We start from the raw sequence: 17,308 nt of genomic DNA on the forward strand, positions 1-17,308 counted from the left end.
AAGTGAAGCACAGAGAGATGATGTGACTTGTGCAGGGTCATCCAGGGAGTCTGTGGCAGAGCCATGAATTGAATCAGGGTCCCAAGCCAGTGTTCCTAACCACTGACCAATCCTTCGTCTTCAGCTGGCTAGGAAATGTCCAACATGAGAAAGTTCACCTTGGATGTTGTGCGTGTGATGCCATGGACTAGGGCAGCAGTTCTCAAACTGTGGGTCAAAGTGGGTTGCAACCCCATTTTAATGGGGTCACCAGGGCTGGCTTAGACTTGCTGTGGCTCTTGGCTGAAGCCTGAGCCGCACCGCCCAGGGCCAAAGCTGAAGCCTTAGGGCTTCAGCCCTGGGTTGCGGGGCTCAGGTTACAGGCCCCCTGGCTGGGGCTGAAGCCTTTGGGCTTTGGCTTTGACCCCTTCCCCACCCAGGGCAGTGGGAATCAGGCGGACTCAGGCTTCGGTCTCCCCTCCTGGGGTCGTGTAGTAATTTTTTTTGTCAGAAGGGGGTCGCAGTGCAATGAAATTTGAGAACCCCTGGACGAGGGTAACTCACAGTGGTTTACCTTTAATTGCTTCTTTATGGTACCCTCCGAGACAGGCTGGGCTGGAGTATTTGCCCTGAGTTACCTGTGCAAGTGGAAAAGAAGCAGTTCTGCTCCTGAGAGGTGACCATCTTGTGGCTGTTTGCCTTGAAGAGGGGTTTGTGCTTTATGAATTTGTCCATGAGTCAGACGTCAAAAATGGGTGTGAGGAGAGGCGAGAGAGAGAGAGAGTCTGGAAAAGAAAAATGGATTTGAAGTGATTCTGAATCCCTGACAGGAGCAAAAAGCCCAACTGTCTGTGGCAGCCAGAGCTGGCATGATATCCCAGACACAGACAAAATGTCCTGCTAACAAGGGATTAGTGAATAATCCAGCGTTCCCATTTGCATTAGTCACATCTCTGCTGCAGTCATGTCAGGAAAAGGCAAATCTTAGGGCATTCGGAGTCCTCAGTTAAGGCAAAGAGGGATCAGAGAGCCTGAGTTTGTCAGGACAATCCTTATTTCTCGTCGTAGTGCACTGGCTAAGAGTCGCAATGGTGGATAGACCTGCCTGGAGGTGCCTGCACAGGACACTGCTATTGGTCTAAGCACTAAAGAGTCAATGATTTGGAGAAAACCCAAACATGCTAGTGGAATAACCCAGAGCCCCTTGAGCTGGACGCTGTTCCACCAAGTCTAAAAGGCTTTTTGGTTGAGTTTAACAAGATTAGTCTATAAGCCTTTGAGATGTCAGTTTGCTGGCAGGTTTGCATTCAGTAGTTTCTGCATTGCCAGGGAATGCAATTGCTCATTTCATTGGCTTGCTTTGATTTCACTAAATCAGACTGTTTCTTTGCTTCCCAATTAGCCCCTTCTGCTCAGCAGTAACAAGCTGAAGAGAGAAGAGTCTGGGGAAGGGGTGCAAAACATTCAACATCCTGGGAGGAGAGTTCCCTGCCTTCCCCCTTCTTTGGGCCAATGGAGAGTCAGCGCCAAGAAAGAGAACAGCTAAGCTGTAACAATGTGCCAGGGTGACAGATGTCTGTGGGTTCCAAACCCCCTCCCCCTTCTCTCTGCAGCTCCGGAATAAATTCAAACAGCAACCACTGATTGCACCATCTCCCGGGACACCTTTGTGCTGCTGATGCTCAGAAAGTTCACATCCTCCTGACCCCGGAGCCGGCACTGACATTGCTGAGGCTACTAGTGAAAAAACATGTCACTACAGAGGCCAGGCCCACTTCGGACCCTGCAATGGGGAAATAAAAACTCCAAGCAGAAGCTGGGTCTGATTCCAGGGGTGTGGGGCATTCGGGACTCCAGCTGGAGTCCATAGGAGGTGGCACCTTTCCCACCTGTGAGTCCACAGACGGGAACGGGGGAACAGGTGGGATTTCCAGCCTCCTGCAGTCAGGCCACGAGTGAAAGTGTAAAACACTCCCACACAAATGGACGACGAAAGACACTCGTCAGTGGCTTAACCGTCCCGTCGCGAGTGTGTCACGATTTGGAGCTTGGCTGTCGCAAGTTGCTGAACTGGCTCTGATCAAAATCTGTCTTGACTTTTCTGTCTAATCTTGCTAGGTATTTATACCTGACTCCTCACCATGAGATCTGAGCTCCTACTAGAACTGGCCCAAACCCGAGCCAGGCCTCCTTCAGGCTGGAAAAATTCAGCTAACTTCTGTGTGGGTTAATTTACAACCGTCCTCCACGGTGGAGCTTCTGGTCTTCCCCATTTCTGCCGGAAGGGGAAACGCTATGGAAGAATCTGTTCTCATTTGTATCAGCTCTGGCCAGCGTCCCCAAGAGCTGAATCTTTTGGTGTGTCTCTGAAGCCAGCTGTAGGGTCTTTTGATGTTAGCTTAGTTTTTCCGAGTGTCATTAGTGCCTTGTGAGGTTCTGGTCCTAAACAAAGCACTGTGTGACAACCAGTGAGGAGATTATGTAGGCCACTGCTTCAAACTGCAAAGAAACCACTCACAAGGAGGTGCTGTTCCGGGTGACTTCTCATGGTGCAGAGATTATTTCATTGGCTTTTGTTATACATAGCTGAGAAATGCAATGGTGCCGCTTGAATGACAATTGTTAAACTAAAAGCTTGGGCCCTACGTTGGTTTAGTGCATGATTTGCATCTCTAATCAGAAGGGACGATGGGAATAAACACATGCCATCGGAGGTGCTTTATTTACCATTGGAGGAGTTGTGTCGCTGGGAAGGAATCTCTTGGAGAGATGCAGTAAATTCCAGTCAGTCAGGTAGGAATTGCATTAGCTACCTGTGAAGCATTTTCCTTTATCAGCTGAGCTACAGAAATCACACAGAGCGATGTGCGTAACACTAAGGGGAGGGCAGTGACTAAGGGGATAGCTGGAGGTTCTGAATATTGCTGCTTGCAATCTGAGCAGCCGTTTCCAGTTTTTGCAGGGCAGTGAAGGGTGTGGAGTGCAGAGGGTTTTTTACAAATCAGACGGAAGCTGTTTGTGCATCTCAGATTCATTTTAGGATGTGTGCCAAAAGAACAAAAGACAGCTTTGGCCTTACAAATAACATAGTCTGCGTCAAACCCTGGGTCGCAATTTAGAGCCTAAAACTGGCAGTCAGACGTTCTCGTGCAACTTTCTATGGGGATTGTGCGTGTGACTGACTGAATGAATTCCTTACCCCTGCTGAGGTGTGAGTGGTGTCATCAGCTCCTGCAAAAGAAAGAGCATCCCCAGTTCAGGTTCCGGGTTGTGTCTGACCCAGCTGCAATCTGAAACGGATTAAACTGAGCTATATGAATTTTATAAGCAGTAACACAAAACCAATGTACACATTAGGCTGATACGAAGCAGAAGATGAGTTGGTATTTGTCTTAGAGGGAAATGCATGGTAATGAAATGGAAACATCAGGTTTTGCTCATAACCCCGTCATGTAGAAAATATTTAATAGAATTATCCCAGGGGAGGAGATTTATTGAAGGACAATTTATTAAAGACGAATGGAATCTTTTAAAATATGTCTCATTTAGGGCAGAGGTCTGCATGCCTCAGAGGGCTGGTAACTAGAGATTGTGCCTTGGCCCCTACAGGTCACTAATCCAGAGTGCTAGAGACGGTAAGAAGCTTTGCTGTGGTAGGACAAGTATCCAAGTCAACCCCCCGCCCCCCCCCCGCCCACCATGCACAAAAGGCTCAGTCCTGCAAGACGCTGAGCACTAGGACCCAAACCAGCAAAGCATTTACATACGTGCTTAACTGCAGGCACACCACTGACTGTAATGGGACCACTCACATGCTTAAAGCTCAGTGTGTGTTCACGCACTTTGCTGGACTGGGGCTCAGCAGAGTGTCCCCGGGTGGAATGGGGCCGCGGAGAGGGAGCACGGGATCTCTGCAGGGTGCTCTCTGTGGAGCTGCCCTGGTAACCCGGTTAGAGGGAACAGGTGATTACAGTCGCTGGCTGAGTGGGGCTGGCTGCAGAGGGAGCACAGAACCGCTGGGGTCTAGAGGCTGCACTGATTCTTCTCTCTGCTCTTTATTTGCTTTGGATCCCAGCCTCTCTCCTGCACTCAGCCACCGGGCTCTGGCTACCAGCCCTGGGACTCGGTGTCTAGGTCTAGTGGCAGGGCCGTCAGTGGAGAAATACCCAGAGTGGAAGGTCCGTGACAGCCCGACGTTCCTCTTTCTGGACAGGGTGAGGGTGGGGGGCTATTTACCTCCTTCTAGCAGAGCTGTTTGGAGGGTGTTTTCTGGGTTAGTGTGGCTGTCGCCGTTTGGGCCCCAGGATATTAGACAGACTCAGTGGGGGAGGGACTGGCCCAAGAAAAGATGTTACCACACCCATTTGCCTTGGTAAGCATTGTACGTACATAGGGGCAGGTCCAACGAGGGGTATTTAAAAGACACTGTAGCAGGGTGGCCACTTAGCGAGCGCCCCCCTCACGGCCGGGGGTTGCTTGACAGGCACCCTGCCCTGATTAGCCCCCTCTTGGAGGCTCCTTAGGCACTCCAGACACTGCTGTGGCTCCCAGCACCCCTTTCTGGGGCTGGATTAGTATCACAGAACCTTCACACAGACCGCAGAGTCCTTCGTCTCAGACTAATCCAAACACGCCTCAATGGGTCACACGTCAAGAGTTCAGACTTGGCTCTGTTTCTTCAGCCACATCCAGACCTCTTTCTCTGTCTGCCAACTCCATCTGAAGCCACCAGTTCCGGACCCTTTCTGGCTGGAGTGCAGCCCTCTGGCCCTCATTATGCCTCCTGTTAGTATCTTCTAAGCTTCTCTCGACCACACCCTCCTGCAGCTCTTCTGTTTGGATGCTCTGATTCCCCTCAGGTGGGGCTCCTCTTCTCCTTAGGGCTAGCATTAGCCCCAGGCTCTCCAGCCCAAGGGCCAGCTGCCCTCTCACAGAGACAAATCAATGAAATATAAAAGCCGGGAGACGCAATTAGACACCCTTCTCCCCTAGGAGTCCCTAAGATACCGGAGACATTTCACAGGACTGTGAAATCACAAGGCCCAGAGTGTTCCCCCAGCAGCTGCTAAAGGGTAATTCGCAGTATAAAGATGTATGGCGATATTTACCCATCGAGGTGTGCCCGCTCTTAAAGTGTGACTGTAGCACTTCAGCGTAGATACTGCCTACACCGACGGGAGGGGCTCTCCCACTGCCCCAGGCGATGCACCTCCCTGGGAGTCGGTAGCTAAACTGATGGAAGAATTCATCTGTTCACCTCACACTGTCTACACAGGGGTTATGTCGGTATAGCTACATCCCGCAAAGTCACACCCCAAGAGATGTAGCGAGACTGATGTAAGTTCCTAGTGTAGACCAGGCCAGAATTTAACCATATTGGACCAAATTCTGCCTTTATTTACCCCCATGCAACCGCACTGATTTCTGCAGTGTTGCATTGGTGCACCTGAAAGCAGAATTTGGTGCCTTAATTCAGGCCGACATGTTCAAAAGTCACTGGTGACTGGGGTGCCTCTGCTTTTGTGAACTCAGTTGAAGGTATCTTTAAGGGTAGACGATTTTCAGAGGGTGGATGCTCAGTACTTTTTGAAAATTAGGCTTCTTTGAGACAGCTTAGCTTGGACATCCAAAGCCACCAGCCACTATTGAAAATTTGAGTCACTGTCTTTTCATTTTCTGACTTATTGATCCTGAGCTGCAGGGCAATTGGTTAACAACTGCTGTTAAAGTCACATCTGCAGATAATTTCTCTGTTCAGCTGGAATGGAACAGCGTTCATTCAATTAATTAGAAAAATACATGCTGCCTTTCTGAAATCTATCTGAAGAGGTCATGTCATACCCATAAGACTCTGTTTATTGTACTTTACATATGAAATTATATGTCTGGTACAATAATGTTATTTGTAATAAATAGTAGGTAAGTTTGCATGGTCATTAGAAGCATACATTTAGTTGGTTGCATATAGGAGAACTTGCTGGCTAAATTTCGTTTGAAATTTGCAACCATTTAATTTGAATAAACATCCTTTTGTGTTCCATCCAGCTTTTAATAAATCCGCCAAATCATTTGTAGGGGACAGAACATAAATCCTGCCACTGTTTTCTCTGCTGTGCTATCACCAGTATCTGTTATTTGCAAAACTGCTTGTTCCCTTTCCAAGCCTCACCCAGGTCAGCAGTTCAGATGCTGAAAAAGAGCTGGAGAATGCTGTAGATTCCTGATGAGTGCAAAGCGTCTCTCAAACGTGAAAGGCCTCGTGCCCTTTGTCACCACTGAACCTGCTGGGCTATACGGCAAATCAATAAGTTAGAGGGAAATGCACTCCCCTATGAGAGCCATGCCCAGGGCTACAGAGGAGAACAAAGTAGATGGGCCTTTGAAAAAGGTATTTGTACTGCAGGGCATGCTGACAGATGGCCACTTACTGCATTTTGCCCAAGTGTCTGGAGCTGTCGTGCAGCAGATGAGGGAGGCAAGTCCTCATCCTGCCTTTAGGAAGATCACTTAGGTCATTGGTACAGGAGCCAAATCCTTGGGAAATGCTGCTCTGAATTGTACAGTGTCACAGAGACAAGGGTCACCCAGCTAAGGTGACTGTGGTGGCATGAAAGGCGGCACTTCTAAAGGAAAACTCTTCTACGAGGGAGCATCAGACATCTGGCCGTGCTCATATCCCAGTCAAAGGACAAGAAGTGGGCAGTTTCTGACTTTGGCCTCATCTGAGAGCATCAGTGTCAGGAGACAGACAAATAAGTCAACAGTAGGAGATTTGAAGGCAAGAGAAGAAAAGTTCTACCCCTTGAAAATGCCCTTCCCTTCATGTTACATATTGCTCCAGAGATCTCGGTAAAGTGAGGGTTGTATCTACATCACCATGACTCTGGCTGGGCTCTGCTGCAGATCATCTCCTCACTGTGGCACTGGAAACACTAAGCCAAAGACTAGTCCATGATCTTAACTGGAGTGAGGATTCATACCACCATGTCTTGGACAACGTCCTGCAGAGATTGATTCATAAGTGTCTCGTGTCTCCAATCAATTAGCTTCTGTGGCACTTTGAGGCTGCCGTCTCCCTGCTCTAAATGGGAACAATAGCCCCCTGACCTCTACAAGTGGAGACACAAAGAGTGTCTCTGTCTTGTTCTGTGTTTCATAGAATCATAGACTTTAAGGTCAGAAGGACCATTATGATCGTCTAGTCTGACCGCCTGCACAACGCAGGCCACAGAATCTCACCCACCCACTCCTGTAACAAACCCCTGACCTATGTCTGAGCTATTGAAGTCCTCAAATCGTGGTTTAAAGACTTCAGGGTGCAGAGAATCCTCCAGCAAGTGACCCGTGCCCCGTTCTGCAGAGGAAGGCGAAAACCCCCCAGGGCCTCTGCCAATCTGCCTTGGAGGAAAATTCCTTCTAGACCCCAGATATGGCGATGAGCTAAACCCTGAGCACGTGGGCAAGACTCACCAGCCAGACAGCCAGGAACGAATTCTCTGTAGTAACTCAGATCCCACCCCATCACAGGCCGTTGGGCATATTTAATAGTCAAATAGTCAAAGATCAATTAGTTGCCAAAATTAGGCGATCCCATCATACCATCCCCTCCATAAATTTATCAAGCTTAGTCTTGAAGCCAGATATGTCTTTTGCCCCCACTACTCCCCTCGGAAGGCTGTTCCAGAACTTCACTCCTCTGACGGTTAGAAACCTTCATCTAATTTCAAGTCTAAGCTTCCTGATGGCCAGTTTATATCCATTTGTTCTTGTGTCCACATTGGTACTGAGCTTAAATAATTCCTCTCTCTCCCTGGTATTTATCCCTCAGATATATTTATCGAGAGCAATCATATCTCCTCTCAGCCTTCTTTTGGTTAGGCTAAACAAGCCAAGCTCTGAGTCTCCTTTCATAAGACAGGTTTCAGAGTAACAGCCGTGTTAGTCTGTATTCGCAAAAAGAAAAGGAGTACTTGTGGCACCTTAGAGACTAACCAATTTATTTGAGCATAAGCTTTCGTGAGCTACAGCATGCATCTGATGAAGTGAGCTGTAGCTCACGAAAGCTTATGCTCAAATAAATTGGTTAGTCTCTAAGGTGCCACAAGTACTCCTTTTCTTTTTTCATAAGACAGGTTTTCCATTCCTTGGAACATCCTAGTAGCCCTTCTCTGTACCTGTTCCAGTTTGAATTCATCCTTCTTAAACATGGGAGACCAGAACTGCACACAATATTCCAGATGAGGTCTCACCAGTGCCTTGTATAATGGTACTAACACCTCCTTATCTCTACTGGAAATACCTCACCTGATGCATCCCAAGACCACAGTAACTTTTTTCATGGCCATATCACATTGGGGGCTCATAGTCATCCTGTGATCAACCAATACTCCGAGGTCCTTTTCCTGCTTTGTTACTTCCAAGTGATGCGTCCCCCAGTTTATAATGTTATAATGGACAAACAAAGAGCATCAAAGCCGTGGTGGCAGAATGGTGCCGAGATGGCTTGGGAAGTCAGACAATGCCGGATGATGCAAACAAAGCTAGGGAGCACTGGAAGGAAGAGAAATTAGATGTGTGAAAGGCAGATTGCCATGCCCTTATTCATGCTGAATGGCACCTTCCTCCATCAGTGGCCCATTGGCGTCCATGGGACTACTCATGGAATAAATACATTCAGCATGAGTAAGGCCATCCCATCTGAGCCTGCGCTGGGAATGAGGAACAACTTGGGGCCTCCCAGCGTCCCAGAAGGCTAGGATAAGAGCATGATTAAATATTGATTATAGAGCCTGAATTCCATAATGTGATGGGAACATCCCAGTGCAGGGACACATTTACTCTGCAGGGTTTAAATTACCATGCCCACAAGACATGACTTCATGACCCTGTGACTGGGTGCAACTCACCCCTGCAGCGCCCCCTGCTGGATGTCCCAGGGATCAGCTCTGCTAGCCGGTGCGCCCTCTTCTGGTGGCATCTCACCGCCGTCACTTCTGCGCCAGGGACCCACATCCCTCAGGACTGCAACATCCTCTTCATGACACAGCCCTCCCACCGTGCTGCACGCCATGCTCCGCCCTTCCCGGGGACTGGACTGCAGTCTGACAGCCCAGCCACTTCCCTCAGTGGCGCGAGGGAGGCACCCGGGCCCACGCACTACTCCAGGTCCTGGCCCGAGACCAGGGAGATGGCTGCCACTTGTTGCGTCCCCTCCGACTACTCTATCGATCTCCTCGTGCCACTTCCCCGCGGCCCCAGCACCCTCGTGGCCCTTGCCTCAGGGCCTCAGCCTGCCGACCCCTGCAGCCCACCAGGAGCTGCCGTTAACTCCCCGGGTCTCCGCCTGCAGCACTGCTCTGTCCAGGGTGCTTGCTGCCTTCAGCCTGCCAGGCAGCCAGTCCCCCTCCCTCCTCAAGCTCCAGGGAGCGACTGAAGGGGGTCTGCTCTGCAGCCCTTCTTATAGGGGCCTGCCCAGCCCTGATTGGCTGCCTCCCATGCAGCCTCCCGAGGGCTCTATTAACCTCTTAGAGCCCAGGGTGGGGAAGGCGCCCCATCACAGCCCTGCACACTAGCACGTAGACAGATGGATCGATACTTTCACCCCGGCTACAAGCAAAGAGGAGCGTCCGTGACAGCCAGGAGATGCCGAGGGGACATCAGATGCAGCAGGCGGAGGCACTGCTCCTAGCAGAGATGGAAGGCTGTGAGCGGCAGGAAAGAGTCGTGAGCAAGCTGGGGGCTGTCTGGATTGCAGAACGCCTCACAGAAGCCTTGGGGGACACAAAGAGAGTCCTCTTGGGGAATGGCTCACACAAGGGCTTGATTTCCATCGGCATTCATGAGACCCGTCACATCAGCCAGCTGGTCCTGCTCCAGGGCTGCCTTTCTCTCCTCCCAGCAAAGCTGTGACTCCACACAGAGGGTCACTGCCTGACACTGACTTGTCACTGGGCTGGGCAGATGCCGTGTTCACACTTTGCCATTACTAGCTGGGGGCAACACTTCGCTATCGGGGGGTGCGGGGGGAGATCCTCTGAATAATATTATTTCCCATTCCATTGTGTCTTTCAGCCCAAAGGCCTTTGCAAACCATACAGAAGGGTCAGGAAGCCGCCTCTGGCTGCCATGCAGACAAACAGCACGCCCCGGGCTGGGGACATTTGATGGCTAAGGATCCAAGCCCTGACTCCTATGGAAAGTGCCCTGCCAACTCTGGTGCCCGGCAAAGCAGAAAGGACCCCGGTTGTTAAAGGGTCACCAGGAAGAGGTGCTCACAGTTCACTGACCCGCCCTCAGTTTCTCTGCTGAGGCAGCTGAAGGGCTGGTTTGCCCCGACGGGGATTCAGATTTGTGGTTTCAGGGAGATTATGTATGTCCAGCCCCATGCTCAGACCCAGGCAGGCAGCAAAGGCCTTGAACACTAAAGGCAATGTTTTCGAAGGCAGGTACCTAAAGTTGGACACCCAAGTCCATGAGGGGGCCCCTCAAGAGGGGTGTGGTTTCCAGAGATCTAAGTACAGATGTAGCTGTCTAGTGTTTGACCCCCAATTCTGAAACGTGTGACCTACAGCAGTAGAAATGATCTGGCTCCATGGCTCCAACCCATAATCGGGAGTTGGAGGGGAGTGGATCCCTCCACCGTGGGAGAGTCTGGGGCTCTCCATGCTGGTAATTATGGAATCATAGACGTGTTGGACTGAAGGGTGCCCTGAGGGGTCACCCAGTCCAGCCCCACGTGCTGAGGCAGGACCAAGTAAACCTCGACCTTCCCGGCCAGGTGTTTGTCCAACCTGCTCTGAAAAACTGCCAACTCCACAACCTCCCTTGGAAGTCTGTGAACTAGCCTGAGAGTTAGAACGTTTTTCCTAATATCTAACCTAAACCTCATCTCCTTTGCTGCAGATTAAGCCCATTACTTCTTGGCCTGCCTACAGTGGACATGGAGAACATGTGATCTCCATCCTCTGTATAACAGCCCTTAATATATTTGAAGACTGTTGTGAGTTCCCCTCCACTCAGCTGTCTTTTCTCAGTAATGCCAAGGATGCCGCAGGATTTATTCACTCGTCAGTTGTACTTAGGGGACCTGAAGATCCCACTATTCTCTCTCTCTCTCTTTATGACATACTAGCTGCCAATCTTTCATTTTAAAAGCACCCTCTCTAATTACCTGGAATGTCCGTAGCCCTAACCAACCCAGGAAAGACCATTTAAATAAATTGTGTGCAGATGTGTCTTATCTGTAAGGAGCACAAATCTCAGCATGAAGAAGCAGTGTGGGGCGAGCCTTTGGCAGGATGCACAGCCGGTGCTCGGCATCAGTAAGAAGAGATGATTTCTGTCCTGCAGAATTGCCTGCAGAGCCAGTGGATTACAGGTGACTTGTCACCAGGAGCTTGGCTTGTGTGCGCTGAATTGTTACGGAGGGGAGAGCTGCAACATGACTTGCTCTGAATGCCCTCAGATATTTGTCCTGTTGGCTGTAACTTTCCACACTTGGCCTCAGCCCCAAGGGTGAATTTCTTGGACAGCTTAAATTAAAGGCATTTGACGCTGGGGAGAACGGTTGTGTTGTCGATTAATTTCTGACTCCCACCATGGCTTGTGCTGGGGGTCCCACTGTGCTCGGTGCTGCTCAGACACAGTCCCCACTCCAAAGAGCTTATAGTCCAGATAGGCAATGGCTGCAAGGGGAAACAAAGGCAAAGTGTGGTGCAGGCAGGACTAGAACACACATCACCTGAGTCCCAGCCTGGTGCTCGAGCCACTTTGATGGTTCTATGGGACATTCATGGGAGTCAAGAACTCAGAGGGACACTGCTTTCCATAGTAACAGGACCCCTGGGGCATGCCGGCTAAGAGCGGGACAGCCGTTCTCCAGCGGAGATTCCCAGAAAGCAAAGTGCTCTTCCAGAAATAAAACAAACCTTTTATTGTGTCCATTGTTCTCAGAAAATGGCCACTCCACATGTAGCAGACTTGCCATTACACCTCGGCCCAGTGTGGACACGATGGACAGCATTCTGATGGCTTCACCCAGGCTCATGGTATCCCCCCACTAAGGGCCTGTACAATGAACCATTCATTATTTTTGTATCTACTCTGTGTGGCTGGAGAAAGGAGCACATTAAAATAACATCCTCCTATTAAAAAGTCAGTTCTCATCTTCCTGGGGTGGTGGTGGGGAACCAGGGAGGACACTAGATGAGCCCAAGGGCCCCTCTCAGAGCGGTGTGGTTGTGGTGGAAATTGTGTTAGGTGTGCAGGCACAGGGACAGAAAGTGAGTATTAGCAATGAGAATGCCGAGCTCCCTAAACCCATTCAATCCGCCCCCCCACTCAGCGCCAGCCTCAGGACCTTGGGGGCTCTGCTGGGAGAACCAGAGAAGGCACATTGAGAGCCCCACATGCTTCTGGCAAGCTTGGGGTAGAAGCTGCTAATGGCACCATAGCAACTGTTGTGTTTCCTTGCTGGTGCAGCGTTCTATATACCGTCAGAAAAAACCCATCAAAAGCACCTTGGTTTTGAATGCGCAGACTCACATCTCTCTGGCAGCATTGCAGGAATCATTGGGTGGGGTTCTCTGGCTTGTGCTGTGCAGGAGGTCAGAGGAGCTTTCTGAATGCTTCCGTCTGGACTCTATGAAATCTCAGCCTTTGTTTTCAGTTGGTCAGTGGAGAGGTGGGGCAGGGGTTGCAGGTGTTTTCTCTCCGTGTCTTTATTTTATTGGGTGGCTGCTGGGGCTATAGATCTCTGAGCCCAGCCTGTTGGTTGCAGCTGTGCAGGAGGGAAGATCGTGCATTGACTCCTTCCAGGCCATTGTTTGTGCTGCTCTCTGAGTTGCCCAACTCGTATCCCATGACACACCGGCCAAGCAGCCAGTGACAGATCCAGGCTTGAAATGCAGAGGTTTGCCATGACACCTCTCCAGAATTATGCTGGCTCCTTTGGAAACCACAAAAAAGTTTCTCCCTCCACAGTTCAGCGGTGCCCAGACAGAGATGACATGAAATCTGCAGGAAGCTTTATTTTATAGCAATATTATAATTCACTGAACCAGATGTTGTTGTTTAGTTGTCACCCCTTCATGTGAGCAACACTGCTACGGTTCAATGCAATCATCTGCGAGATTATTTCCAACCTCTTCAACCTGGGTCGCTTGCTGCTGGGCTCTTTAAAAGCTGGCCAGAGCTTAGGAAGCCTGGGCAGGCAGGCTCCTATATTCTTCTCGGTCGCATGACAGAGTGGGGATTAAAAAGCTACAAAAGCCCTGGTAAGAAGGTTACAAGGGGAACAAACATATTCCCAGGACTTAGCACAGTGGCTGACAGTCCCTCCAGGGTCTGTGCTTAATCTCCCTTGATGCCAAGTCCTTCAGTAGCAGGGAAGACAAGATGCAGCCATGTTAACAGTGCACATTCCCCTGATGTTCAGGGCAAAGCACACGGGAACAGCTCAAGGTAGGACTGGCTTGGCCTATGCACCCGTTTGAGGGGTCACCTGCTCACAGCAGCAAAGAGTGAGCCAGTGCCAGCCTGGGAGTGCAGCCGGCTGTGCACTCGGCGCTGGGGCAACGGGGGAGGACGGGAGGCTGTCTCCCTTCTGGTTCCAGCCCCTGCCAGTCGCCAGTTCTGCCTTGCTCTGGAGGAGTGTGCCCTCCTTCTGTGCTTTGTGCATGGGCAGGGGAGCATCCAGTGCTGCAGATGGTGCATACTCACCATAATCCACTGGAATGACCCCTTGGTTATTGGCTGGGCATTCTCATGACTCCTAGTGGGATACACTTTGACTAACATAAAGATATAGGGCCAGCTCCTCAGCTGGCCTAAATTGGTGTAAAGAACGAGATAAGTTCATGGAGAATAGGCCCATCAATGGCTACAAGCCAGGATGGACAGGGATGGTGTCCCTAGTCTCTGTTTGCCACAAGCTGGGAATGGGTGACAGGGGATGGATCACTTGATGATTCCCTGTTCTGTTCATTCCCTCTGGGGCACCTGGCACTGGTCACTGTTGGAAGACAGGACACTGGGCTGGATGGACCTCTGGTCCAGTATGGCCGTTCTCATGTTCTTGAGTTCTTATGGTGCAACTCCTTTGAAACCACAGGAGCAAGGCCAGTTCAGCCATCGATTTTTATCTGAAGTTTATGCCACCTTCTTCTAGACGTTGTAGCTGCAAGAAGCTGCTGGGTCACCATCCGTAGCTCCTATATCATGGGGGTGGGGAGCATCTACTAACAAAAAGGGGAATGGAAACCACTGGTTGAAGCCCCTTAAAGATTATTCAAACTTTTTCCACTGGGTGGAACATATGAGTGCTGTCTCTGCCAGGAGAGCATGTGAAAGTGATTCTGACACGGGGCCGAGCACTATGGAATAACTCCCTGCCACACACACTAGCTTGCCCAGGGAGGAAGAATTAGGGACTGTTTGCAAAGCATTTGGGGTAAAACACTCCTGTGGAGTGGGCCAGCACATGGGCTAAGTACCACTTAATTATTAAGTGTTATTATTATTGTTCACTTACATCCCAAGTATTAATTCACTCACAGTGAGTCCCTCTATCACCACTGCACAGGCTGCCCTCAGCTAGAAATGAACATTGTTTAAAAAACTGCATTATCTTTGGGAGGAAAAAAAGAGCCATGGGTTTAAATGAAAGGAATAAAACAATTTGTGACTCCCCCAAACAGGAACATTTGCAAATCCACCAGCTCCAGAAGGCCTGCCCAGGGCTACAGTTTATTGTAAGTGCTCAAAGACACAAGGAGCTCTGCAGTGGCCATCTGGTTCTAACCTCAGCGTAGCCGATTGCACTATCCAGAAGTGTGTTGTGAAGTTGTGTTGCAAGCTTTACTTGGTGGCAGGAAATGCTGCCGGCCGGTATATTTGGACCTTGAACATATTAAACCCACGGCAAGTATGTAAAAAGCAAGGAATAAATGAGCTGGCTTCATACCTGACATAGATTTGATTCTGGATGCAGCAGTTTGTTTATTTCCTTGGATGGAAACAAACCTCAGCCTTTCAGCTGTTCTGGATTTTTCTCAGCAGAATAATTTTTCCACCAAACCTCATTACTTGTCTAATCCTTTGTAACTCACCAAGCCATGCTGCCCTCACTTTAAAAAGCCATTTTCATAGCCCATTAGCAAATTCACAGGTTTTTTTTATACACCAGGAATTAAAGTGGAAACATAAGGCCTAGCAAATTATTTTCACTCGATATGCAGTTTCCCTAGTAAACAAGTGTTGCAAAAGCCTCTATGTTGTCAGCAAAGCATGGAAGGGCGAGGAACAGAACACAGTCACATGTGTTTGTATTCAGTGAATTATTTATATAACCCAAAGGATAGGACCGATTTGTTTGGATCCAGCGGCTCCCTGCATTGGAGCCTCTTTAGATTTTGCTTCTCAGCTTTTCTTTTGTTACAGAAAAGTAAATAATAAAAACATTAAATGCGAAATCGGTTCCAAGGGGGTGAAATTTCCCCTGGTGCAAAGGACGAGCACATGGTCTGTGCAATACCCTCATTTGGAGGGCTTGGGCTGGACTTTGTGCGTGGACCTTGGTCTGGCCCTAAGCACAGGGCAGAAGTGCACCCGTTTTCCATCACAGCAATAGACAGAGGTGTAATGGAATAGCCTGTTGACTCCAAGCACTTGCGCACCTGGCTTGAAGCCAGCGGTTGTTTTGCCCAAGCAAAGAAAGTAGGATCAGCCCCCAGCTGCTTCCTCACCCAACAGTCCTGTTAGATTATTACTGATTTCTCAGGGACGTTTATACTTCATGCAAGTAACCAAATTACTTAGCAAGGCCAAATTACTCAAAATTTGGTCAGTCCTATTATTTCAACTTCTCATACAAGCAGAGGCCAATACTTTCAAGCTTGGAGGCCTGATATTTAGGTTGCTAAACCCAAATTTGGATACTCAAATTAAAATTGCTTGATTTTCAAAAGTGCTGAGCAGCAGAGGCTCCCACGGCTTACCTGGGTTGAAGTAGAAGCGTGTCCAGTACCATCTTGTACCCCTCGGCTCCAGACAAAGGTCTAGCAAGAAACAATAGAAAGTAAAAACCAACAAGGCAATAATGTTTCAAATGAAGTCCACCTGAATACTTTCTCCATTTGCCCTGTTGCTGTAGGGAGGTGAATTCAATCTGAGATGTATGGAAGAGCAGGACAAATGGAGCTTGCAGAAGCAAGACTCTGGCCCAGCCGGAAGTGAAACCACTGCAGCGTGGGAAGGCCAGGGAGAGCTGAAACAAGGCAAGTGGAGATGCCTATGGAATGCTCCATCCCACACCACACATCTCCCTGTTTAAATTTTCTCATAAAGAGCCAAGGGGCAACAACAACACTGCAGACATCAATTATCTCATGTAACTCTGCCAGCTAGGACAGATGCCTTGGCCTTTCCTTCTCAAACTCAGGTTCAGCCATATGCATCCTTGTGTATAAAGGGAAAACAATTTGTGGGTGCAATCTGGAGCAGAGAAGGCCAGGATATCCCAACTTTGCCCAAGGCCAATAAGCAGAGATGTTTGGACAAGCACAGAGCCTGCACAAGATAATTTCTGAACCCTCAAGCCTCCTGTTAAATATGTTTTTAATTTCACTGGTATCAAAAAGCGCTGCAGCCATTCAATAGGCAAGTGAAAGGAATTCTTGATCAGGGCTATTCTATCTCACATAACAATAAGGATTACCTTCCAGAATCTCTGCAGATCAGTTCAAGCCCATGACACGTGTTTGTAATCTTCCTCTTTCTTTCAGGCTATGCCAATAACCTCAAGAAGTTCTTAAACTGAAGCTGTAAAGTTTAACAGGTATCTGACAAAGTCTTCTAAAATGTCCTTGCAAGTTTGCATCTCATCCTGATGTATGATTTTTCTCTGGTAATGTACCTACAATAATTTACCTTCAGCTCTCTTTTCCACGTATTCTCCTTCAGCCATGAAAATCAGAGCAAGGACAGCACTGCATGATGGAGCACTAAGAGATTGGCTTGGGGTTTTCTCAAGCAGCCTGTAGTAAAACATCGCTGGAGTTTCTAAAAATTATCAATGATAAGTTTCTAATACAAAAATGATTGCACCCAACAAAAGGTAATTCGATTTAGAACCTTATTATGACAGATAGACATTAATTACTCATTGGACTGGAAGTTGGTGGTTGTCTAGGGACCAATGATCATGATTTGATTACATTCAATGTGACCAAACAGAGGAAATGCAGTATGTATACTTGGTGTATCAAGAGATCTAATTTCCCAAAGCTGAGGAAAATTATGAATAAAATTGACTGGGAGGAAAAACGTAGAT

At 48.9% G+C, this 17,308-nt stretch overlaps 1 long non-coding RNA gene across 1 annotated transcript; it reads right to left on the minus strand.

The window, feature by feature from the left end:
• Positions 1-526: 526 nt before the first annotated feature.
• Positions 527-16,036, minus strand: LOC122463332. The gene is made up of 3 exons (XR_006286591.1): positions 15,975-16,036; positions 3,179-3,269; positions 527-764 (listed from the first exon to the last, which is right to left on the minus strand). It is a non-coding gene; the product is annotated as an uncharacterized LOC122463332 (long non-coding RNA).
• Positions 16,037-17,308: the final 1,272 nt, after the last annotated feature.

Source organism: Chelonia mydas, chromosome 19 (assembly GCF_015237465.2).
Source record: "Chelonia mydas isolate rCheMyd1 chromosome 19, rCheMyd1.pri.v2, whole genome shotgun sequence".
NCBI lineage: Eukaryota > Metazoa > Chordata > Testudines > Cheloniidae > Chelonia > Chelonia mydas.